Consider the following 27,525-nt stretch of genomic DNA (forward strand, 5'->3'; position numbering starts at 1 on the left):
AAGTAGACAGTTACTCTTTTCTATTTTGTACTAAAGATATAAATATGGCATGTTCCCTAGTTTTCTATCCATTGCAGAGTCTAGTGGATAAAAATTAAAAATATAATCATAATTAAAATTCTGCCTCAGATAGTCTGGGAAGGTCCCATACAAGTGGTCGTTTAGCTGATTTTTGGAAAAATTAGTAGTAATTTATCGAGGAAAGGATATAGGAAAAATCATTATAATGAGAGGAAATGGGATAAGCAAGGACCCAGACATGTGAAAGTTGACTTTATATCTATAAAGATCTCTGATTGAGGCATGTTGTTGGAAATTAGGGATAGTGAAGGGAGATGTTTGAGGCATATTGTTGGAAATGGGGGACAGCGAGGGGAGCTATGGAAGATAGAATAGGTTTACCGTGACATTCTAAAGAGCTTTCTTTTCCTTTTCAAAGAGCTTGGGCATTTTATTATAGACAATAGGAAGTAGAAAGTGGTTTTAGGGGAGGCTATGAAATGATCAAAAAGGCAATTCTAGCAGTAGAGCAGAGTCCTGATTAACGGTGAGAACAAGTGAAGTCAAGGAATTTATTAGGGGGTTTAGGAATTGGCCAGGGGGAGAGGCTGTGGGTAAGAACTAAAGTGATTGGCATTGGGAAGAAATCAGAAGATAAATAAACAAAAGATACTACTGATGAAGAAACTTTCCTGATTGGATGTGGGCAGTCAGAGGATGAGATGAATTGGAGGTCTGTAGCTTGGGAAAAGGTGAAGAAATCATGCCAAAATCAAAATTATAAAGTCTAGAAAGGGAAGTATTTTCTACAGCATGGATAGCAGTCTCTGGGTAATGTATAAACTCTCTGTTATAAAATACTATCTCCCACAAATGTTAATTGAGTATTTGAACCAAAAGTTATTTGACATTAATTGTTACCATTACTATTATCGTTACTGTAGTTATTTAGAAAATGTGAACAACCTTGTACTGTATATGGACACTAGGAATAATGCTAAAATTGAAACAAAACTAAACAAAAATAAGTAACAACAAAACTCTGATTTAATTCAAGAAACATGCACATTTATTTTTGCTTGGTTTTTCTTTGTTATTCTAAAGAATCACGCACCAATATTCTTTTTAAGTCCTAGCTATTGTTATCCTGGAGAACACTTTAACTACGTAGAGTAACTATTTACAGAATAAAGTTGAAGTCTGCAGCTGCTCTGGAGGATAAATGCCCATTTCTTTTAAACGTTGGCTGAGGCCCTCTCAAATTGTATACCTCACATGTGCTGTATTTACATCAGACCACCCCAAGCATGCCTTCCACGTTAGGTTAACATCTGCGTCACCATTTTCATGTAACATAGAAACTTAATTTTATTTATTGAGATTTTATTTATCACATGGTTACTGTTTGCCTTCCTGGTTTATGATTCCAGTTTCTTTGTAATTCCACTTTGATGTGAATAAGTACCCTATGTGTTTAATCCTACTAGATATCCCATCACTAAAATACAAACATACCTTGGGCTTATTCCTGTCTTTTGTACCCCACTATACCTCCCATTAGGTAAGTTTCTAATGCAGGATATTGAGCATAGTATGATTCATTCTGAACTTGTCTTGGCTACTCATACACAGGTATATGTCTCATATTTGAAATGAAACAGCATTTTGTATGTTGTAAGCATACTAATTTGGGGGCCTTTTTATTCTATGATTAGCAAAAAATAAGATCGTACTTTTGAAGACTGTATGTGGATATGTAATATCACGAATGGCTGCTCTATTTTCTCAAATTCAGAATTAAAATAAGATTTAAATAATTAAAAATAGAGGCCTTTTCAGTTTATGGATTTTCCTATTATCTTAAAAAAAAAAAAAGCGATAGTGAGGTTTCCAGCTGAGAGGAATGGCTGAGAAAAACATTTTGTTCCAGTTAGTTAATTCTTCCCTACATGTGCTATATTCATCGTATCCATTTTAAAAGCAAATGAACCATCTCTATCTCCTCTTGCATTTGTGGCAAACTCTTGCTGTGCCAATTTCAGATTACATGCATCTTAGGGAGAATAAGATGTTCTAATCTTGACTATAATTTTAAGTTAAAAGAATAAAATTAGTCCAATACTAAGCCATTGATACGTTGCACTAGTCAGACTGTCATTGCCCCTTTTCACAAAATAGAAAAACATGTCTATACACAGGATAATAAGTTCCTACATTAAAATACATAATACTGGGTGGATCACGAGGTCAAGAGATCGAGACCATCCTGGTCAACATGGTGAAACCCCGTCTTTACTAAAAATACAAAAAATTAGCTGGGCATGGTGGCACGTGCCTGTAATCCCAGCTACTCAGGAGGCTGAGGCAGGAGAATTGCCTGAACCCAGGAGATGGAGGTTGCAGTGAGCCGAGATCGCGCCGTTGCACTCCAGCCTGGGTAACAAGAGCGAAACTCCGTCTCAAAAAAAAAAAAAAAACATAATACTATAAATGCTGCTAGATTTCAACTCAATGAAGAAATCAGTTTATGGAAGCTGAAATTTGTTAATAAACATGCTGCTACTTGAGAGTTCAACCATTTTGCAAATAATTATAGCAAACTTCCAACGAAATTATTTTCATTATGAATGGAGATACTTTCCAAATGAGGATATAAACATAGATAATAAACGCATGAAAAGATGCTCAGCACCATTCATTATCAGAGAAATGTAAATTAAAACCACAATGAGACTCTATGACACACATGTAGAAAGGCTAACATCTGAAAGACTGATCATACCAAGTGTGGTAAGGATATGGAGCAAGTGGAGCACATAAACATTGCTGTTAGAAATGAAAATTAGCATAATCACATTAGAAAATTCTTGACAGTTTTTTATAAAGTTTGATAGTTTTTAAAAGCGTAGGTCTTGGGCAAATAGATGTATGCTTTATCGATGCTTTATATGTCTATTTACCCATAACCAACATTGTAATCCAAGTATGTATCCCAGATAAATAAAAATGTATATCAACACAAAAGACGTATTCATGAATATTTATAGCAGCCCTATTCATAATACTCCCCAGCTGGAAACAAATAAAATTTCATCAATAGGTGAATGGATAGTGGTCCAAACATACGATGGAACACAGTTTAGCAATAAAAAGCAACAAACTACAGATATACATAAGACCATGGATGAATTTCAAACCATTCTGTTGAATAGAAAAGCCAGACATAAAAGAGTAGATAGACATTAATATGAAGACTATGCTGTGGTGATAGACAACAGATCAGTCATTGTCTGCTCATGGGGGAATCTTCTGAGATAAGGGGAATATTTTATACTGTACCTTGTATCTTAGAAGAAATGTTATAGAGTCCCAAGTCTGAGCATGGAGAAGTTTACTTTTTAATTGTTGTGAGACAATCTAAGCATTCAGCCTTCAAAGACTTTTTTTTTATTTTAATACAGAGCCTTACTCTGTTGCCCAGGCTAGAGCACAGTGCCATCTCAGCTCACCGCAACCTCTGCCTCCTGGGTTCAAGTTATTCTCCTGCCTCAGCCTCCCAAGTAGCTGGAATTACAGACACCTGCCACCTTGCCCGGCTAATTTTTTTTTTGTATTTTTAGTAGATACGGGTTTTCACCATGTTGGCTAGGCTGGCCTTGAACTCCTGATCTCGTGATCCATCTGCCTCGGCCTCCCAAAGTGCTGGGATTACAGGCATGAGCCACCACACCCCGCCCAGAAATGTTTTTCTTTCTAAAGGGGGCGGGGGAGGCCACAGTGTGGGAACACTGGAAAGTTAGGACTAGAAGTCCCTTGTGAAAATAGAAACAGGAATGAATGGAAAGGCATTCTTTCATACCATCAACAGCCAAATAGTTACCAGAGTACAAATGATGAGCCAGACTGTTCTAGGCACTGAGGATACAGATGAAGTACGTGGCCTTATCAAATGTACACTTAATTCAGTGGGCTGAGACATGCAATAAGCAAATGTCAAATAAACATGATGAACACAGATCAGTATAAAGGAAATAAAAGCATCCTGACAGGAAAGATAGTACAGATTTGTTTTTAGGGAAACCCTGGGGACGGGTGTACCAGGAAGGAGAAAGAGTGAATGCCAAGTACAGAGGGTGGCAGAGAACTCACTTTGCTTTAGATTTGTATGATGAGTGTGGAAAGCCTGCAGAGGGCTGTTTCTGTTGGATCTTGAAGGCTACCGTATGGTGTTTGCATTTTAACCAAAACGAAATGGAAAGCCATTATGGAGTTTTAAGTTAGAGAGTTGCATTATTTATTTGTGCTTTAAAAAGATCTCTTTTGTTTAATGTGTGGATTGAGGGAGGGAGAGAGAGAGTAAGAAGAAGTAGCAAATAAGCTTGTAAAGACTAATAAAAAGAAAGCAGGGAGACAAGTTAGGGAGTTATTGCAGTATGCCAGACAGCGAATTAGGGTATCGACTCCTGGAGGTGGCAGTAGGGCTAAAAAGAAGTGGACAGTTTCAAAATACATTTTGGAGGTAGATGTGGAAGAGCTCACTAACAAATAAGATGTAGAGGAATTAGTGAAATAGACAAATCAAGGTGATCCATGGGTCTTGCCTGAGCTTCTTGTCATTTACAGAGGTGGTAAGGTCTGGATGTATAAGTCAGGATATCAGTCTGGGAAAGTCCATGTATATATCATTTAGAGGTTTAGCGGGAAGGAGATGGCACTCTCAAATCAGGTGAAGAGAGAGACTGTTTACAAAGGTCCAGAAAGTATATAAGGAGAACATTGGTGATAGTGATGTACTCCCAGGCAAGTACCAATGAGGGGTCATTACTAAGAAAACAAGTAGCAAGGAAAATGAAGTAGGGTGTTTGTAAGGAAAAGCCTTCTCACAGGAGATGAGGTCTTCAGTAGAGGAACTCGGCAAACCCACAGAAACCTGGAAGAGAGGAGCCTTTCTTCTTGTAGCTGGAGAACATTCTCATTGACCAAACCCAACCAGAACCTGGAGAGACAGGGTGAATGAGAGGTGATGGGAAATGGATGGTGGGTGGGCTGGGGCATGGAGGTTGCCAATCATTCAGTACTCAGAGCAAATGAGAGTAAAACTAGAAGGGCAAACAAAGCAAAGCAAGACACCTGGCATAATGCCTATATTCTGAATTCTGTATAATTTAAAAGTACAGTTAACTTTTCCTAACAATCTAAATTACATCCAACACCATAGAATTTTTGCAACAACATAGGAACTTTTGTTGCCAAGAAGACTAATTTGGAAGGCTTTGCTAGTTCCATATTAGTAATGTGTTATTTTTTGAATACCTAATAGAGGAAGCCAGTCCTCTGAAAAGCGTCCTTGTAAGTAGTCATTATTTAGTTAAGAAGTAACCCATTAGGAAAAAAGTAAACAGAAATTATGAGCTGCACAAAACCTGAAGACAACTTTAGTGTTACAGAGGATATTGAGAGTACTAGACAGATGGAAGTGAAGAATGCATCCGTTTCTTTACCATTAAGACCTTGCATAGGTGTTTTTGACATTTTGAGCTGAGATAAGAAAATCGGGTTTTATTCCATATGCTTAAAGTCTTTATTATGTTTGTCAGTATAACTTAATCTTAGTTACCACATGTAATTCTGTTACTACATTTTGCTAGAATTGTCTAACAAAAACAGTATCCTTACGTTTCATAATACAAGCTATAAAGGGTCACATTGGCCACTATAAACTCTGTTTAGAAGATTTATTTTCCCAGAAGACACTATTGTCAAAGAACTGATTTCAATTTTTGATGATACCCCCATTTAAAACAGATATTTAATGCTTGCCAAGTATTTGCTCCCCTATGATATATTATTGTCTGTTGCCATGCACTGATTGATTACTGACAGATAATAAATGCATTGGAAGAAACCATGATTTAAATTGTGTATGTGTATATGCATATATAAATTATTCAGTGAAGCAATAGACTCTGCATTTATTCAGAAATAAAGAACATTCATTGATTCCACAAAGATTTATTGAGTGACTACTATGTAGTGGGCACTCTTCCAGGGACTTGTGCTATGTCAGTGAACAAAAGAGGCCTAGATTCTCATTCTTGTAGATATGATATTCTAGTAAGGAAACACAGACCACAAACAGTACGTATAATAAAAATAAATCATAGTATGTTAGAAGGTGATATATGCTAAGAAAACAAATACAGCATGCACAAAGTAAAGCAATATTCACCAAGATCATGAAACAACATTAACTCCACTCTAATCTGATCTCCCTGAATTCGTAATGGAAGCTTTTGAGGTTTTGATAGACATCAATTCTTTTCTCCCTTTTATTTTTAGTTGACATGTGATAATTGTACATATGGATGGGGTTCAGAGTGATATTTTGATACATGTATACCGTGTGTAATGACCAAGTCAGTGTCATCCATCACTCTAAATATCTATCATTTCTTTGTGTTATGAACATTCAAAATCTTCTCTTCTAGCTTTTTGAAAATATACATTCAATTATTTTTGAACATATTTACCCTACAGTGCTACAGAACAGAACTTACTCCTACAACAGTTATAAATTTGTATTTGTTAATCAACCCCTATCTACCCATACATAAATATTCTTAAATGGTCAAGCCAAAATCTTTATCAGAAATCACTGATACTTTCATGGTTGGTGTGTTAAAGTTTAGATCACTAAATAAACTTAGGGTAATCAGCTGATCTTAAAATTTGATGGATAAACTTGTCATAATTAACAATATTTATGACAAAGCAAAACAGAATACTTAGATAATTTCATTTTATAATAAACTAGTTTAGGATATGTTTATCTTAGCTCTTTATTGATGCATCATTTGTCTTACTACATAGGCAAATGCTTGAGTCATTGAATCTGGAACATAAAGGAAATAAATACGCATTGTTTGTTTTTTAAGAAATTCTATTCACACAGATTTTTAATCCACATAGATGCCTCTTTTCAGTCCTGAATGCAAAGAGAAATTATCTTTTGAGTTAGCTTTGAAAAATATATTCACATGAGGTTTAATTCATCTTAAAATTTATTTTCTATTAAATCTCATGAGGAATTGCTGAAGTAACATTTCATGATGCCAAGTCACTAAGCAAAACTCTCCAATATGACAACTGTTAGAAATGTGAACCCAGTGCAGTTGTCCCCTTAAGCTATGGGCAAACTTCCCAGTTTTGAACCCTGAACACATTGAGTCAAAAAAATCTATATTATGCTAGTGTCTATTACAGGTGACTTCCTTTTCACCAGCTTTTTCTGTTTAGGCTCTCACTTTTATTCCAAAGTACACTGGAAAAGAGAAAAAAAAATAGGATAATTCTGTTTTGGGTGATCAGTAACTTTGGAAAAATTTAATTTGTCTTTTTTTTTCTGGCAATAGTTTGAAGTAAAGCAATTTTCTTTTCAACACATTGAAACGGGACATGGATGAACCTGGAAACCATCATTCTCAGCAAACTGACAGAAGAGCAGAAGATCAAACACCGCATGTTCTCACTCCTAGGCGGGTGTTGAACAATGAGAACACATGGACACAGGGAGGGGAGCACTACACACTTGGGTCTGTTGGGGGGAAATAGGGGAGGGTCAGTGGGGGGTGGGGAGTTGGGGAGAGATAGCATGGGGAGAAATGCCAGATATAGGTGATGCGGAGGAAGGCAGCAAATCACACTGCCACGTGTATACCTATGCAACAATCTTGCATGTTCTTCACATGTACCCCAAAACCTAAAATGCAATAAAATAAATTTAAAAAAAAAGGAAGAAACAACCTATTTTCCTCCAGAGCAATACAGTTTGCATTTGATATCAGATAAATGATTCTTGTGATTGTCTAGGCTTTCAACAAACTAGGGGAAAAAAAAACTCCTTTCAGTTACTTTCCATCTTTCTACATGAGCATTTTTTTTTAATCTCAAAGTATTCTTAGAGATTGGGAGTTGACTATCTAGCCCATAATAGGAATCTAACAGAAAACATACCATTAAGCATTTGAGCTTCTCAGATTAAAATCAATATTTAAGATCAAAATAATATTATGCAAGGTTTTCTGATCATAAAAAGAAAGATCGTTAGTCACTTTGGATGGAATGATTGTATCTTCAGTCATTAAATTAAAATTCATAAGTGTAATCCTCCTGATGAATTTTTCTCTGTCTGGTATTTTTCTATCAGGTTCATAACTCATGTGGCTAAAGCAAATTAGTGTTAACATTTTATCACGTCCATATACTTAGTGCCTTCTTTAAAAAAATAAAGTTGCTTTTGAATGTTTTGATAGATTTATCTAATTTCTTTGGGAAAATCACCACTAGGATTTACCATGAATTACAGCAATCTACTTACTGCTGCTTAGAAAACATTTCATCCCTTTTCCCGTTTTTGTGTAGGTTTATTTCCTTTTAATGTCTGTTTAATTCCCCTTATTTAAAGCCTAAGTCTCAAACACTCATGATTCTTATTACAAAGTATGAAATATGTGCTTAATGCCATTATCCTTTTTAAAAATCATCTTGAATCTTTATAGTTTAAGTACACATCTTGCCTGTAACTAAATTTAAACCTCTATGTAAATAGAGCTCTGGTAAAACAAAATGCCTAAACATCTTGTATAATGAATGATATGGCTTTTTAGCAATGGCTACACTTCTGGCTTTATAAAATTATTTTACTTAGCTTTTTAAGTTATATATACCCATTTTATGTATCTAATAAAATTGAACGGGATTTTAGATATTTACCATTTTAAAGTCAACGACCTTGGTACTATCCTTGGATTTTCCTCTCCTACTGCCTCTGCCATCTAATCCATCAATTTCTATTGGTTTTACCTCAAAACTGACCCTGTCTCTGTCCATAAGTCTTCTGTCACCCTCTTTATTGCAAGCTTCCCCACCAGTCTCTCATTCATTGTCACACAGCAGTGAAAGCCACTACTTTACCGTAAACAGTGTGAATCATTCTTCTGCTTAAAACTGCTCAATGACTTTGTGGAATCAAGTCCAAACTCCTTATCATGGCTGCTTAAGGCTAGTCCATTCAACATCTGGCCCTTGCTTCTTTCCCTGATCTCATCTCCTGCTACTTCCCTTTCTGGTCACATATGAAGCTCATTTTCATCTTGGGACCTTGACTTTTGGTCATCTCTCTCTACTCCAAAGCTCTTTCTTTGCATCGTGGTTTCAGCCTTCACAGCTATAAGGTCTTAGCTCAGATACCACCTCTCTAAAGAAGCCTTCTAACCATCTTGCGCAAGGTAGCCCCGATTCACTCTCTCTTAAGTCTCTCTATGCTATTTATTTTATAATAGGGAGCACCATCTGAACTACTTGTTTATTTATTTGTTTGCTTCTCCACCTCCCCCAACCCCATTACAAGTTTCAAAAGAACTCTTATCTGACTCAGTGCAATATCCAACATCCTACGTCAGAACCTGTTTTATAATTCATGCTGTTTACAGATGTACTGAATGATGGTATATTAATACGTCAAGATTAATGGCAGGTATCAAAAATTAATTTGTTGAAGCATTCAATCTCAAATATTATGTTTGTTTTTCTTTTTTTAAGACAGAGTTTTGTTCTTGTTGCCCAGGCGATCTCCGCTCACTGCAACCTCCACCTCCTGGGTTCAATCCATTCTCCTGCCTTAGCCTCCCGAGTAGCTGGGATTACAAGCATGCACCACCACACCTGGCTAATTTTTTTGTATTTTTAGTAGAGACAAGGTTTCACCATATTCATCAGGCTGGTCTTGAACTCCTGACCTCAGGTGATCCACCCACCTTGGCCTCCCAAAGTGTTGGGATTACAGGTATGAGGGATTGTGCCTGGCTTTTTTTTTTTTTTTTTTTTAATGAGTCTCACTCTCTCACCAGGCTGGAGTGGAGTACAGTGTTGCAATCTCAGCTCACTGGAGCCTCCACCTCCTGGGTTCAAGTGATTCTCCTGACTCAGCCTCCCAAGTAGCTGAGACTAGAGGCATGTGCTACCATGCCCAGATAATTTTTGTATTTTTTTTGTAGAGATGGTGTTTCACCATATTGGCCAGGCTGGTCTTGAACTCCTGGCTCAAGTGATTTGTCCGCCTTGGCTTCCAAAGTGCTGAAACTATAGGCATGAGGCACCGTGCCCAACCATGTCTCAAACATTTTCATCTTGTGAAGCTATTTTAAGTTTCCTGAAAATCACCTCATTCTTCTTGTACTCCTTTCCCTTAAAACCAAAGCAATGTTCTCAGGCTTTTCTGCTCATCCAAGCTGCATTTCCTATCAGTAAACCTAATTTTGGTAAAATATTCAGTAGCTCAGGAAAGATACATAAATCATGCTCGAACTGACTTGCAAATAGCAAAGGAACTGACTGGCTATGTGCTGTGATTTCAAGGGTTTTGGGAAGCATCTACCTCCAACTACTGGTCCTCACTGAATCATGAAATCCCACATTTAGAGTATTTCTTTCTTTCTTAAAAATTTAACAACAGAAATTTATTTCCCCAAAATTATGGTGGTTAGAAGTTCAAGATCACAGTGCTGGCAGGGTTGGTTTCTTCTGACTGGTGTTCTTATTCGAATTTTATTTCTTTAAGTTTTGACTCATGTTAAGATAGAAATACTCCTGGAATGATTAATGCTTTAAACTTGTCCAGCCACTTAGGTATAAGGTCTGAGGTTCTTAAAAAATATTTGGAATATTTTGAGAAGGAAAAAAGAACAAATATCAGAATACCGGGAATCTAAAATACAGGCAGAAGCGAGCACCTAGAGAGTGGGAGCCATTCAGAAATCCTGATCTACTTGTAAGGCCATTGTTAGTGTAACCTATAGCATTCTGGTTTTTTTCTGGTGTGGCTACTAACTGTCAATTTAAACATACCATTTAATCTTTATACAAAAAAAAAAAATAGGAGATATAGCTGGGTGATCTCTAAACAATTCCAGATTAGTGATTGTATTCTCCATAATTTTATTCACAATCAACCCTCTCTACTATTCATAGATACTAGAAAATATTTGAAAGCATATGTAATTAAGTGTTCTCACCACAACAATGAGAACTATGTGAGGTAATGCATTTGTTAACTAGTTAGATTGACTATTGTACAATGTATAAATACTTCAAAACATCATGTTATAAACAATTAAACATAATTTTAAAAAGCCAATATGATTTCTACAAATACAATAACATGGAACCAAACAGCAACAGACCTCGAATTAACTACATATTATATATATGCATTGCATTTCACATATATTTACAGTGTTTCATTCCACATCTATTCCCAAACTTGAATGCATGTGCATGCACAAACAACATATACATTATCTCATTCACCGAGAAATTACAGCACCATATTTATTCAAAGGCACTAACTCTGAGAAAAGTGAAACAGAAGGTACTTCTGTCTTACATAGTGTCTATCTTCTGATTTTCTTTGTTATATTTCATTGTATTTATTAATATTAGGTTAAGCAAGAATGCACAAAGCCATAGCACGTTGGGAAGGTTATCAAGAGACCGTCTATTCTTTTTCTTCAGTCTCTTTTCAGATTAATGATTCTTGGCTATTCTGTTTTTTAAGTAATTTACTTTTTCTTTTCACAATCTATTAACAGTGTGTCAACAATTGCTGTTTCACTAAACTAATAAAAGACAAATACTTCAGGGATAATGTTTTATTTTCAAGCAGGTCATGATTATACTTACTACATAATTACACTTACTACATTTATTTATTGTCAAATTTATTGCAATAGTCATGATTACGAAAATGATCCATTGATTCTAACTCTCAGGGGCACTCAATAAATATTTAGTCAATGAGTCAATAAATGCAATATTGGAATTAAAATATACTCTCAACATTTCAACCAAACACTATTGCAAAGCATGAGGGAAGGAAGCATAGGGTTGGACTTTGTGCAATGAAACAGTTATATGTTTTCCATAGCACAAAATATTTTTCTCATTAAAATGCATATAATGTGCAGCTATTTCTCCAGGAGGACCTGCTGTGTCCTGTTAAAATTGCCATCACCAATCTGTGGATTAGCTAGCAGTAGGGGAGGATGTGGCTGATGTTTGTCTATGTGTGTGTATTTTGATGATTGAAGAAAAGAAGTAATGAGGATTAACATTCTGCTTTTACAAGTATAATTATAAGTTTAACACAGGGACAACTTTATTTTTAGTGTAATACATCTACGAATTATGAATTATTATATGTTCAGGTCCTGCTTTTTTGCATTCATGTTTTACTTTTATGGAGTTGGAGTAAACTAACCCAATCTATGAGTGAAATTCAAAACTGTACTTGAAAATGAAGGAAAATGACATTATTTTTGAAATATTGAGTATAAATAACCATAACTTTGTTAAAAAAGATACTTTAGAAATACACTTAACTTAGTCTGTTACATCTCCAAATAGATGTTTTAAATGTTTTAAGCATCTGCTGTAAAAATTAACCTAGGCCAATTTGGATATTCAGCAATTATCACATTCTTAGAGCAAAGTTTGGTAGAATTCTACAGTTAGAACAGGTGGATGATTCATGGTAACCTTTTCTCCATAATCTTGCTACCATGTGGTATGCTAAAATTAAAACAACTCTGAGATTAAATAGACCAAATTCTGTCAAATATACCAACATTTAGTTGCAAATAGGGCACAAAAGCAGTGACTGAACTTAAACCTTTAAGTTCTCAGTCTCAAACTATAGGAACTTCCACAAATCCCCTTCCAAGAGAGGTTTTTTATGAAGAAGATCAGCCAGCCTTCTAAGTGACACCAGGGACAGAGTCTTTCATGAAATTGAATAGAGGGTAGACCAAAGGGAGTTTAGACCTAAGCCTAGTGTACTTACCTAAAGGTATTAGACTTCTAGCCTTGATGAGTCTTATGTCTCATTTATGGTAAGGCTCATAAAATCTATACAGCAACTGAACATTTTGAACACAATTTATTTCATCAACAAATAATTATTTCAAGCATGCCTTTTGTGAATTAATGAAACATCTGTGTAGATTTTGATAATGATACTTGAAATTCTTAGGTGGAATTTTTAGAGTATGGATTCTGGATTGGGGACTTAAAATTCTAACCACCTTAGGAGTATGAATCAAAGCTAATATACAGATACTAACTCATGCTGAAGTATTTCAAAGTAAATTAGCACATCCATAGCATAATAGCTTTTTAGATAGGTTTAAAGCATAATGTTACATCTACATTAAAGAGATATTAATTTAAATAAGTAATATTTCATAGAGATCCTATACATGTTATTAATATATCTATATTTAAATCATCTATATCTATTATATATTTGTCATCTATGTTTCTATATACATATCATTGTAAGAGTAGAAATCACAGAAAATTAGGTCATTTGAACCAATGACCTGGTTTGTGTCATTTAAATAATCTTAAATTTCAACCATATAAACTCTTAGATACTCAAATAATGCTGATTCTAGAGATATTTGGAGTAATCTCTTCCAAACTTTTTGTTTTTGAGACAAAGTCTTACTCTGTCACATAGGCTGGAGTGTAGTGACACAATCTCGGCTCACTGGAACTTCAACCTCCTGGGCTCAAGTGATCCTCCCACCTCAGCCTCCAGAATAGCTGAGACTACAGACATGTGCCTCCACGCCCAGCTAATTTTCGTATTTTTAGTAGAGCAGAGTTGTGCCATGTTGCCCAGGCTGGTCTCAAACTCCTGGGCTCAAGCGATCCACCTGCTTCAGCCTCCAAAAGTGCTGGAATTACAGGCATGAGCTACTGGGGCCGGCCTCTTTCAACTTTTAACTATATTGACCACATATAACTTTCTCATATTTAAGAAATGTGTTGGTTGTTGAAGACCATGTCTGAACTCAAACTGGGTTTTTAGAAAGCTTTGAAAGGAAAACAAGGACAAATCAAATGTCTGCCTCTGCCCAAAGGGGAAGTCCGTAAAAGAGAAGAGTTTAAAAACATCAAACAAGGCCTTGGAGAATAGTTCTGGTGCTTGCCTAAAAGTTAGATCTAGAAATAGTAAAGTTTCTGGGAACCTTTTTAATCCAGCTAGAGAGATACATTATGACCATTGATAATGGTGTTCTTTCCACCTCTCAGTTTACCCTTTGTAAATAAGTCAAGTGGTTTGCTTTGAATTGGTGTATTTATTTATTTTCCCTCTGGGAAACCACCTCTACTCATATTCCTGAATAAACTGTTTTCCTATAATCAGTTATGTCTGAAGGCTTTCGATATCAACAGAACTTTCCATAATATCTGTTTTAAGGTGAAAAGTTCAGAATAAATCTACCTAAGTTTGAATGCTCCTTAGGTGAGACCACTGAGCCTCATGCTACCTGCATGCCTATGACAAGCAAATTTTTATTTCTCACACATATTCTGCTGAACAATGACTTATATATCCAAATACCTACTAGAAATCTACTCCTGAAAATCCGGAAGGCAATTTATCCACAACATTCAAAGCAAAAGTAATGGTTTCTTGCCCAGCCCATTCTTCCCCATCTCAATTACTGTTTGCAACACACCCACTGTTAGTCAAGCCAAATACCTAAGAGTTGTTCTCTAGTTCTCTCCAACCCTTATACTCAACAGCCAATCTATCATTTCTTCTGAGTTCTACCTCTGCAGCTATTCTTCCAGTGCAAATCTCTATCAACTCTCGCCTAGAATGTTGTATTTGTCATATTTTAGGCCTCCTTTCTTCTACTCTAGCTCTGTTTCTTTGGTCAACACAGCAAATAAATGATTAAAAGAAAAGGGAAGTATCATCTCACTTCCTTGTTTAAAATTCTCTTATAGCTTCTGTTGAAGCATGGAAGGATCCAAATCCCTAATAATGCCCTACAAATCCTGTATCTCCAATCTCTGTTTCTCACATCCCACCAATTTTCTGTTCACTCTGGCCATATAGTCTTTCCTCTTGTTTCAAACAGAAAACTGACATAGCCCAGGCTTAGGAGCTTTGCACTCATGGTTGCCTCTGCCTGGAAAGCTCTGGCCTCTGATAATCATTAGCGTGGTTCCTTGATATCCAGGTCTCAGTTCAACTATCACACTACTATGAGACCATCCTTACTGCCTTTTTTTAAGTAGCTCAGCAATGCCCCCAGGCAGGCGCTCTCTGCATCCGCACCAGCCTTCTGTTTTCCAGGGCATTTAGTTGTTTGGTTATTGTCCTTCTACTCTAACTATAATGTAAGTTCCATAAAGCCAACGATTTTGCCTCTCTTCCATAGTACTCTACTTGCCTTGGCACATGGCAGGAGCCCAATATGTTTCATAAGGAAGTTAAGACTCCTACCTGGTAAGAGTATTCTTTCAAGAAAAGGAGAATCAAAGTGACCTTTTTCCAAAGTGGTTGAGGTCCTCGATATCTTGCTGACTTGGCAGAACTGTTCTGAGAGCCTCAGAAATAAAGAGTCACCGAGAGTCACCATTTCTTCAGGCCTCCTCATCCTTCTGTTTGCTAAATCAATGCTGAAGGAAGACGAGTGACATCACATTCAATAACAAAGATGCCCTATGATAATTTGTATCATCTCCAAAGAGGGTTGAAAGGGTCTGAGCATGGTGACTCACACCTGTAATTCCAGTACTTTGGGAGGCCAAGGTGGGCAGATCACTTGAGATCAGCAGTTTGAGACTAGCTGGGCCAACATGGTAAAAACCTGTGTTTACTAAAAATCCAAAAATTAGCCAGTTGTGGTGGCACGCACCTATAATCCCAGCTACTCATGATGCTGAGGCAGGAGAATCACTTGGACCTGGGAGGTGGAGGTTGTGCGGAGCTGAAATTGCACCAAGGCACCTAGCCTGGGCAACAGAGAGGCTCCATCTCAAAAACAAAATAAAACAAAAATCAAAGAGGATTGAAAGGGACTTAGTCAATCTCAAAGCCCTAAAGCAGTGGTTCTCAAAGTGTGGTCCCTGGGCCAGCAGCATCGGCACAACTAGAGAACTTGTTAGAGATACAAATTATCGGGGTTTGGCCCTGACTTGCAGAATCAGAAACTCTAAACCTGTTTGAACAAGCTCTCTGCTAAAATATGAGAATTGCTATGCTAAGACAACAATGCCAACCTTGATTGCACTTTATGGTTACCTGCCAACCTTTTAAAATTTCTCAGACCTGAGTCCCTCTGCTACAAATTCTTAGTTGGTCTGCCATGAGTGAGATGTCTGTATTATTTAATTTCTACTAAGTGATGCTGATGGATCTCCAAAGTTTAGAAATCACTGCCTCAATGTGGGAGCGGGGTAACTTCAGGTATATCCAGGTACTTTGTAGATTTTCCTCCTGAAAAGAAATATAATATGGAATTCAAACATTGCTTGCCTTTCGGTTTTACAGTAGTGGGGAAGGGAAATGACTTGGCCTAAAACACAGCATATGGTTATAAATGCTAGTGTTGTATAGCCTCATCCAAAGCATCAATTCATAGAGAAGTACATTAAAGCAGTAATGTTCAAAACCAAGTTCCGTGGGAAGCATCTGCTATAATAGAATGACTTATTCCAGAAGGGAAGTTTCATTTCAGGAGAGCTTATCATGATATCAAATATGTTTTGAGTTAATGAAAACGCAGGAAGCACCAAGTTAATAGGGCAATTTTAAACCATAAAACCTAATTTAACTGCACTAAGAATGACAATATAATGCTCTGCACGAAAGGAAGTTTCACAACCTGATTGATCAAATGGAGAATTACTAGGATGCTGCATGGTATCATCCTTGAAGAAGCTAAGTTGACTAGGAGAGGCAGACTTCCTTAGAATGCAGTTATTTACTTCTTAATTAAACAAAGAATGATTAAAAAGAGATTTCACTTTATAAGGCCACACAACAGCTTGTTTGATAACATTGTTATAAGCCTCCAGACTTTCATTTCTACTTTAATATTGATTCCTTATATTCGTTTTCAGAAATATTTAAGTACAGGTTATTCAGGTTCTTGTTTATATATTTGTTTTGTTAGTTGTTGTCAGATGTAAGATAAAGTTGAAATGCTAGGAAGAAGAATGTTTGTTTTCACAATAAAAAGCATACTTTGTGTAATACTGAAACCATCCATTCCAATATAAGATAACCTTCATTTTAGCTGCTTAATTTCAAATTGAATTATTTAATAGAACAATTAAAAGTCAATACAAATGAAACAGAGCTACTTGTTTTTCTCAGTTTATGGATGTTTTATAAAGTGTAAAAACAGCTGTTTCATTATACTTTTCTTGAATTGAATAGCCATAGTGCTTTCTTGAAATCATATTTGATCAATAGCTCTTTCTTTTGTAACTTCAGTATAATTTACTTCTAAGTAACATTTCCTTTACATATAAAAATAGGCTATTACTGTCCTGGGTCAAGAACTTTTCCTAGGTCTCCTTAATTCATCAGAGTGCCCATATTATGATTAGCAAAACCAAATTGGCCATTTATCGCAGAGGATATTGGAAACATGCAAAGCATTGTTTTACAAGCAGTTCAACATTCTAATTTTGAAATTAGACTAAGAGCATAATACATTTAGAAAATGTGGATAGTTCAGTTTACATTTAAAATCATTGAAATTAAATAATATTACAATTTTACTTTCTCAGTCACACTAGGCACATTTCTTAGACTCAATAGCTGCATGTGGCTAGTGGCTACCATACTGGACAGTGAAGATACAGAGCATGTTTATTATCACAGAAAGTTTTGTTGGGCAGGCAATCCTGTATAGGCTAGTTAGTAAGGAAATACATTTTTAAAAAGCATTGTTCTCTGGGGCATTACAGGATAAATTTAAGAATTCTGTTTCTTAAGGAAATATTATGCCCTACATGGAATATTTCTTAAAATAATTGACCCTCTAGAAGAGGAGGCCTAAGTGTACAGCCTGTGCATTTCCTATCAGATTTGGTTGCCTGGAAATGTTATACATCTCAGTTTCATAACAAGGTCATAAATGTTTTAAGGGCTATATCCTCTGTTCTATCCACTATCCCCACAGCGCAAAGAAATAATTATATGCATAGAGTAGACACTCAATGAATCTTTACTAAAAGCACCAAAGTAATAGGAGGCAAGGAGAGACTCCGTAAATATCAACCTTTGAACTTGAATAGTAGTTTGTGACTCCTGGCCCAATCAAGCACTAGATTGTAGGGTCCTGATAAACAATTGTAGGCTATGATCTCCCTCTGTTTCAGACGCCTTGTGGTAAAATCACATGACCACTGAACCCTCAACTACTCCCTAAACTAGATGCTACGTACACTAACACACAGCCCCTTTCCCCATAATTCCTTCCTTATTCCCGGTCCAGGACCAGCCAACCTGAACATAGACTGCCAAGCTTCTCATGATTCAATTATCTAACTTAAGTTACCATATGACTTCCTTCAATAAAAGTTACCCATTTTGAATTCTCTCTTTCTTTCTGTATTATAGGAGATTGATATCTCAAATACACACACACACACACACACACACACGCACACGCACACACCCACAAATACACACATTTATATATATACAGAAAAGTAGTGATAAAATCCCTCCTGCCAAATCAACAATATAGTTTTGTTTCAAAATATTTATGCATAAATTTTATAAGGTATTCTGACCTTTAATTTAAAATTTAATTTAATAAAGATTACATTATTCAGAAAAAGCTCATCTTTGAATATTTAAAATTTAAAGACACAAACAGCTTTGTTTCTAGATTTAAGCAAGGCACATATTTCTAAAATATCTCTTCATGATTGTTTAACCCCAAATACTGAATCTCCTTTCCTGTTGGACTGTATGTATCTAAAATGTACAGAGATTATTGGAAAAGAAGTTAGGATAGGAACTATTGACACAATTTTGTTCTGAAAATCTTCTCTTAATACATTGCATGTGATTTTGAGGCAGATGTTTGGAGGGCACGATTTTTCGGGCAGAACCAGCACAAGTTGAAAGCAATGCCTGGACACCTGTTAAGCCCTTGTGTGCCATCCGTTTGCAGGAATGTACACATGACCTTAAAATGGTTGCTGCTTTGGGAGGTCATTTTACTAGGATTAAGACTACACCCCTCACAACCCATAAGACTTAAAAAGAGATTTATCTCCGAAGGGTATTGTCGCCAAGCATGATCTTCATTTTTATGAGCTGAGCTTGAAGTCCCTGACATTTAGAAATTATAGTGTGTTGGTATGAGGTTCTTTCCAATAATCCTTCTAAGTTTTATCAGCTTTGCAAAATGTTACTAAGTGCTGGCACTGAGTTTACGAAATGTTTTAACTATTGAGAAGGTGATGTTGGTCAGTCCTTAACTAAGATCAATCAAAGTTCTTTCGGTAGGTGGCTTACAAGTGGCATGGTGTCAGTGTTCCTCAAAGGTTTTGGAGAGATATAAAAGGGCTTTCCAGTTGTAGTTTTAAGTGATATACTCAATTTTATATCATTTTAAAGTTTTTATCCCATAACATATTTTAAAATTGCTGTTTGGAATTATGGGAAATGTTTAATTCACAAATCATCTATAGTTAAAGGAAATATAATTCTATTGATATAATGAATTGAATGACTTTTAATACATCTTAATTTTAAATCCTTAAATATTCACAAGTAATATTTGGGAATTTTAGGAATAGTATCTAAAAGGTCTGCATTTTCATGTGTATGTGTTTGATTTGGTGGGGGCCATTGGCCAAAGTTTGATCCCATGCATTTGAACAGCTTCCTCAATGTGTGTATCGCTGGAACAAATAATAGACATGGGACTACTCAGTAGCTAGTCTCTAGTAGAATTACCAGAGAAAAACTGTGATAGTGAAACAGAGAATTTGAAAAGCCAGATTGATGTCCAAGCTTGATTTTTGGATGAGAAAGTAAAATACTATTTTCATTTAACATTTGAAATTATAATATTAGTAGCAATAAAATATACCAGTGCTTCTCAAATTATCTGAGGTGACAGACCAGGATTTTAAAAATTTTGATTTGCTTTAATTTTTAATCTCTCAAGGACCAATACTTTAGTAAAATAACATAAATATCAATAACTAAAAACAATTTTACCAAAAGAAGACATACCTAAATACAAGTCAGGGTTTTTAATATTTTTTCATTCAACAGATTTGCTATGAAATATATGAAATACTCACTATCAATTTCTTTACTTTTATTGCAAAACAGAAAAAGCAATTTGTTAACTGAATGTACTCTGTAGGCTTTTTAAGTAGAATTGCTCTACATCACTGTGCATTAAATTTTGTGTTTGGATGTATCCTAAGCAAGCTACGAGGTCTCTGAGGAAAAAAAAAATACACACACACACACACACACACACACACACACACACACACACACATATGTGTATGAATTTTGTGTTTTTATTTTGATTATAACTTTTAAAAAGTCACACAAGTGTATTTTGCATTACTTGACTGACCAAAATGTTGCATAAGTGCTCAAGTTTGTATTTATGTTTATAATGAAGTCAGCAACAAGTAGTATTACTTTAAATGTCAGAGCCTAATAAATAAAGACAAGAGGAAGGTAAAGAATATGATATTTTGAACAATCATCTCTATTAAATAGGAAAATTAGGCTTTAGATCTGAGTGTTTTAATTTCTACTTTAATATGCTTTATTATAGTTTTAAGAAGAATGTATACCAGAAATGAATTGATTTATATGAATCTTTCATTTTGAAGCAGATTTTATCATTTTACAATGTGTGAGAAAAGAATGAGACCAGACCCTTGATTGCCATTGTTCTTTCAATCACAATTTATGTCACATTTTCCCCTGTGTCTACCACTTTTATTTGCATAATTACAAATTTTAATGCTAAATCAGAAACCAACAATGGAGTGTGCATAAAATCCCCTGGGACTATGAGTTTGGAGAGTTGGCATTTTTCCTGGCTTTATCTGCTATAGGCTCACTGTTATTTAGGGCCTAGAGAAGTAGGTCAGGGAAAGCATATTAAATGTATTCAGGGTATGATCCATGTTCTATTTTTAAATTTTATTCTGTTTGAGGGAAGAGATACTGATATGGTTTGGCTGTGTCCCCACCCAAATCTCACCTTGAATTGTAATAGTCCCCACTTGTCAAGGATGGGGCCAGGTGGAGACAATTGAATCATTGGGGCAGGTTCTTCCATACTGTTCTTGTGGTAGTGAATAAGTCTCTCGAGATATGACGGTTTTATAAATGGAGTTCCCCTGCACAAGTTCTCTTGCTTGGCACCATATAAAACATATCTTTGCTCTTTTGTTGCTTTCTACCATGATTGTGAGGCCTCCTCAGCCATGTGGAAGTATGAGCCCATTAAACCTCTTTCCTTTATAAATTACCCAGTCTCAGGTATGCTTTTATTAGCAGCATGAGAACAGACTAATACAGATATAAACATGTAAAGTGCAGAATAAGATCCTATATGTCAATGGGCCAACTTGTGTGTTTTCTAATTAAATATACTAGTTTAGAGAAAAGGAAGCTGATGCTCAACATGGACTGGATTCATCAGTGGTAGTCTCACCGAGGAACATGAGCAAACTTCAGTATAAACTGTGTTTTCGTCTCTTCTTAAAAAATAATTAAATGCATGTTACTATTGTTTGAAAAATTATTTAATACTGAGCATGTACACAGTAATCATGATGGAAAAAATAATACTAAACTTTTATATGTCCTGCTAGCTTAGGAAGAGTGACTCTAACAATTAATTATTTCCCTTAACCATTGTGGTAAGCCAAATATTAGTTAATAGCAAATATTTTATTTATAGATTTCAGTTTTTTTTACTATTTCCAGTTTTCATATAATATCATTCTTCAAATGACAAGATAGTACTTAGTGAAGGATTTGGAAACATGTTAAAGTTATTTAGCATTCATTGCAGCATTGCACTAGGACACATATACTTCTATTAGTGTAATAGATCACTTGTCATTTCACTTAGATAAAGGAAATATTAAACATTTTATCAGATGGAGAATTCCTGGGGTCACATTGTATCAGATGAGTTGGGATTGGTACACCTTCTCCAAATTTCCTTTTAAAATAGTTACTCTCTCTGTCTCCCTTTCTCTCTCTCTCTCTCTCTCTCTCTCTCTGTCTCTCTCTGTCTCTCTCTCTTTCTCTCTGCAGTTTGGAATCTGTCTAGCCAAGACTGCAGTGCAAGATGTTAAAAGTACTCCACTTATTTTCAGGCCTGAATGAATCACTTACCATTGGAAAAATGGGCTATAAATTTTTCTAAATGCTAGCTATTAAAATTATTCTACATTACAAAAGAATGGAAATATTTTCCTGAAAGTTCAGAGTAGCAACATATTCCTTAAGTATGTTTCCACTTAAAAAGATAAAAAGTTTAGAAGGCATCTTCATGTCCTCAAAAAGAAGTAAGAAAACATTATAATTATTCATTAAAAGCTGGGAGCCCTAGAAAGAAATGTTGGAGATGAATGACAACAATACAAAGGTGTTTGTTAAAATGAGAAAAGAAGACAAGGAAACTCAAGTACAACTAGAGATGTAAAAGCTGCATTTAAATGTATTATAGTCTGATATAACAGAGAAAGCTGAAGAAAATTGTATATAAGTAAGGAAGAAATGTTTATAGAATGAAAAATTATATATATAATCTTAGTGTATATATGTATATATATATATATACATACAGAAAGAGAAAGAGAGAGGGAGAGGAATAGAGAATGAAAGTGTGATGAAGGGCAGAGAATAGGGATCAGAAATACAGCTATTCAGTTGAAGGAACCGGAAAATGAGGGGGCAATATATTTGAATAAAATAATTACAAATATGTAATGGGGGAAAACATATGTCTTTCTTTTTCTGTTGCTCTTGCTCTATGTACATGTGAGCACATGTGCCTACATGCAAACACACACACTCTTAACTAAGAAAGTTGAAGACTTTATAGTTAAGTAAGGAATTTGTAGTATGCAGGGAATTTCAGCCTTGGCTCAGAATGACAGGCAAAGATTTCAAATGGAGGTATAGGTGTATTTTTCAATGGTAGGATAAATTGAAAATATAAGAAAGGCAAAATGTATCCAAAAAAATTTAACCATACTAAATTCCAGTTAAATCCAATTATGATTTTTTGCTTACACTTGACAAAGTTATTCTAAAGCTCATCTGAAAAATATAGCGAAGAATATGATATAGGAGGACTTTCCATAACAAATAATATTATCATAGATCAATCCTAGTCATTAAAACAATATAGTAGTGACTTCAGGTGAGCAGGAAAGTCAAGAGACAGAAAAGATGGCCCTGAAATTGACTTTATCATATAAAAAGACTAGTATTTGATTTTTTTAAAGTATCATTAACTAATAGGGAAATAGGCATTTAAAGAATATATATCTATTAGCCATTTATATATGTAACCAATTAAATATATATGATATGGTATGACCATGCGTCCCCACCCAGATTTCACGTGGAGTCATAACCTTCAGTGTTGGAGGTGGGGCCTGGTGGGAGGTGATTGGATCATGGGGTTGGAGTTCTCACGAGATCTGGTTGTTTGTACATATGTGACACCTCTTCCTACACTTACTCTTCCTCCTGCTCTGGCCATGTAAGACATGCTTGCTTCCCCTTTGCCTTCTGCCATGATAGAAAGTTTCCTGAGGCCTCTCCAGAAGCAGTCCTGCTTACTGTATAGCCTGTAGGACCATCATCTAATTAAACCTCTTTACTTGGTAAATTACCCAGTCTCAGGTACTTATTTATAGCAGTGTAAGAATAACCTAATACAATATGTAACTACTTAAATATATATAAAATCATTTAAATATATATAGAAACATTTAAATACATATATTAAATTATATATATAATTGTTCAATTTCACATAATCTGAGAGTTTATATTACAATTAAAACATGACAAATGAGAAAGCTATTGGTTAATAAATATCTAGACAAAGCAGAACTTTTCAAGAATTTTTATTTAAAAATAAAAGGGAAGGGCTGCGCTTGGTGGCTCACGCCTGTAATCCCAGCACTTTGGGAGGCTGAGGTGGGAAAATCACCTGATGTCAGGAGTTTGAAATGAGCCTGGCCAACATGGTAAAACCCTATCTCTACTAAAGAAACAAAAATTAGGTGGGTGTGGTGGGGCATACCTTTAGTTCCAGCTGCTTGGGAAGCTAAGGCAGTAGAACCGCTTGAACCTGGGAGGTGGAGGTTGCAGTGAGCGAAGATCGTGCCACTGCACTCCAGTCTGGGCCGACAGAGCAAGACTGTATCTCTCAAAAAAAAAAAAAAAAAAAAAAGAAAGAAAGAAAAGAAAAGAAAGGGAGGATCCTCACGAAAGGAAAGATTATTTTGATGCATTAAATAGATAAACATTTTTAACAACAGCAAAATAAATAAGATAAAAAATTATTGAGTAATTAGGTAAAATACCTTCAACAGATGTGATGAAATTTAATTTCTAATATACGAATTCTTCAAGTTAATTTTTATAAAGTAGCACAGCACATTATTATACAATTGAAGACATAATAACACATAAAATGACAAAGAAACATATGGAAACATATTCAACATCATGAGTAATTGGTAATCAAAGAAATGCTAAAGTAATAAGATACAATCTTTCTCCTGATAATTCTGTCAAAAATATTAGGTAAAATATTCATCACCCTCATGCACTACTAGTCAGAATAAACTTTTTTTGCAAGACAGTCTGGTAATACCTATAGGGAATCTTAGGTTTCATAATTCATAACTTTGATCTAACAACTCAAATTTTGGGAGTACATCCTTAAGAAAATAATTGGACTCTTACAAAGATTTATATAACAAGAAGTTTATCACATTGATGTTTATAGTAGCAAAAAATTAAGTTACCAAAATCATAAACTGTAGAATAGTTATCTATGAACATTCAATGAAAAACTGGGAACCCTTAAAAATATGCTTGATGACAATTTATTATTTTTCAGTAAGTGAACTAATCCTATTTTTTGGATTTGGATTGTTTTTTAAATAAGATCTTACATATAATCTTAATCTAACACATCTAAGCACATTGTATTAAAGTAAATGTGTCTAATAATACCAATCTTTTAAAATTTATAGAGTTTCAATAAGGTCCAGTATGTTATTAATTTTCATTACTATCCCATGTGTGCTTGGAAAGGTTTTGTATTTTGAAATTGTTGGGTACATAAGACCAAGTTTCTTCGTTGTGTTTCCCAAATCTGATGTATGATATTTATTTTTTTAATTTTAATTTTTTGCCTATTTTATCATCAGTTTGTAAGAAGAGTATTGAAAACCTACCACTAAGGTGGTTTATTTGTATATTTCTCTTCATATTCTGTAAAATATTAATTTATGCATTTTGATGTGCATATTATATTCTTAAGTGAATAGTTGCATTTTCTTGGAATATGTCTTCAGTACATCTCTCTGGTAAAGTGAAACTCTTACCATTATGTGGTGACTCTCTCTATCTCTAATAGTACTCAGTCTTTAAAGTCTATTTCATGTTTTATTAATATAGTTAAACCAGCTTTGTTTGTATTATCTATATATAAATATTTTTATATGTCAGTCTGTATAGTTTTAATTGAGGTGTGCCTCTTATAAATCCATTTAACTGGATTTGATATTTGCTTTGTTCCTATATGACAGTCTTTACCTTTCAAATGGAACTTTTAGTTCCTTTTTAATTGTAATGACTAGTGTCTGGAATCATGTCTCCCATATTTTGTTTCTTCTTTTATTTTATTATTTTTTTTTAGAGGAGGGTGATGGAGTTTCTCTTTTGTCGCCCAGGCTGGAATGCAGTGGCACAATCTCAGCTCACTGCAACCTCCGCCTCCAGGGTTCAAGCGATTCTTCAGCTCTGCCTCCTGAGCAGCTACGATTATGGATGCCAGCCACCACGCTCGTCTAATTTTGCTTTTTTAGTAGAGATGGGGGTCTCATCATGTTGGCCAGGCAGGTCTCAAACTCCTGGCCTCAAGTGATCCACCTGCCTCAGCCTCCCAAATTGCCGAGAGTACAGGTGTGAACCACCACGCCTGGCTCTGTTCCTTGTATTAACTTGACAATTTTACGTATCCTTTCCTCCGATATCTTACCCTCTTCCACAGTAATTGAGTTTGCAAGTTTTATATTTGATCTCTATTCTTTTCATGATCCTGCAGAAAATCTGCACATATGCTTAACTTATGAAAATCTAATTTTAACTATATCTTTACTCTCCTTCAGAACAACCTAAGTACTTAGAAGACTTTATTCCTGCTTCTCTGTATTTTAGTAATCTTTTCTTTCTAATTCACATTGGTACATTATTATCATTTCTTTATGCAGTCAATATTTGTTTGGAGACTCACTAGAATGTAAGCCCCATAAAGGCAAGAAGTTTTTGTTATGATGGTTATTCAGTGTTATACCTCAAACACATAAAACAGATCCTAAACATAGTTATTATGCCTAAATAATTATTAAATAGGTTGATTAAATATGCCCAAATAGTTAACTTTTTGTTGTTGTTGTTGTTCATCATACCTTCCTGCATCCCTCTGTGTTGGTGGTTTTTTTTTTTTTTTTCTGCCTAAAAAGTAATCGTTTATAATTTCCTTCACTAAGGGTCTGTTGGTACCAAATACTCTCTGTTTATTTGTTGCCTGAAATGTTCATATTTTGCTTTTATTCTTGAATAATACTTTGAAGGTTATTTAGTTCTAAATTTTTTAAAGCACAGTAAAGTATTATTCCATAGGATTTGATACTCATTGCTGCCTGTAAGATGTTGGTTGTAGTTTTATTGCTATGCTCTTGAAGGTACTCCATCTTTTCTCGCTTATTTTAAAAGCTTTCTCTTTGTGTTTAATTACATATGATTTCACTATACACACATAGCAGCACATTTGCTTTTATTTATCATTTTTTTAGATTCATTAGCGTTCACAAATCTGGGAATGTTTTTCACTAGTTTTGAAAAATTCTCACCTATTATTATTTCTAATATGTCAGCCCCATTCTCTTTCTCCTCTTCTCATGTAATTCCACTTAGAAATAAGATATATTTTATTATTCTATCCTCCATATCTTAAACCCTAGTCTATATTTTATTTCTCTTTGAAATTTGTTCCTGCATTGTGGACAATATCTTTAGATCACTAATTGTTTCTTAAGTGTTTCTAGTCAGCTGTTATAATAGCCATTTGTTCTTATATTCAATAATTATATTTATCTTTCTAAGAGTTACAGATTTTTTTAATTTTCAAGTCTGCTTAACAATTTTGCATAGTCTTTTGTTTTTTAGTTATATAATAAACCCCTTCTTTTACTTTTAAAAATAAAAAGTACTTTTTAAACATGCTTACTTTATATTTAATTTTTAATGATTTAAATATTCCAAGACTTTGTTAGAATCCGCTGTCAGTATTTTCTACTTGTTCCCATGCCTGCTTGTTTGCTTCCTTC

At 35.0% G+C, this 27,525-nt stretch overlaps 1 protein-coding gene and 1 long non-coding RNA gene across 2 annotated transcripts in view; one reads left to right on the plus strand and one right to left on the minus strand.

Moving 5' to 3' along the window:
• Positions 1-27,525, plus strand: part of IL1RAPL1 (interleukin 1 receptor accessory protein like 1) — a 1,311,893-nt gene that overhangs the window by 1,137,411 nt on the left and 146,957 nt on the right. The window lies entirely within an intron of this gene.
• Positions 6,386-10,524, minus strand: LOC116556512. The gene is made up of 3 exons (XR_004271051.1): positions 10,512-10,524; positions 7,718-7,729; positions 6,386-6,539 (listed from the first exon to the last, which is right to left on the minus strand). It is a non-coding gene; the product is annotated as an uncharacterized LOC116556512 (long non-coding RNA).

This window comes from Sapajus apella, unplaced genomic scaffold (assembly GCF_009761245.1).
Source record: "Sapajus apella isolate SASKATOON/1434 unplaced genomic scaffold, GSC_monkey_1.0 scaffold17, whole genome shotgun sequence".
NCBI classification, from domain to species: Eukaryota; Metazoa; Chordata; class Mammalia; order Primates; family Cebidae; genus Sapajus; species Sapajus apella.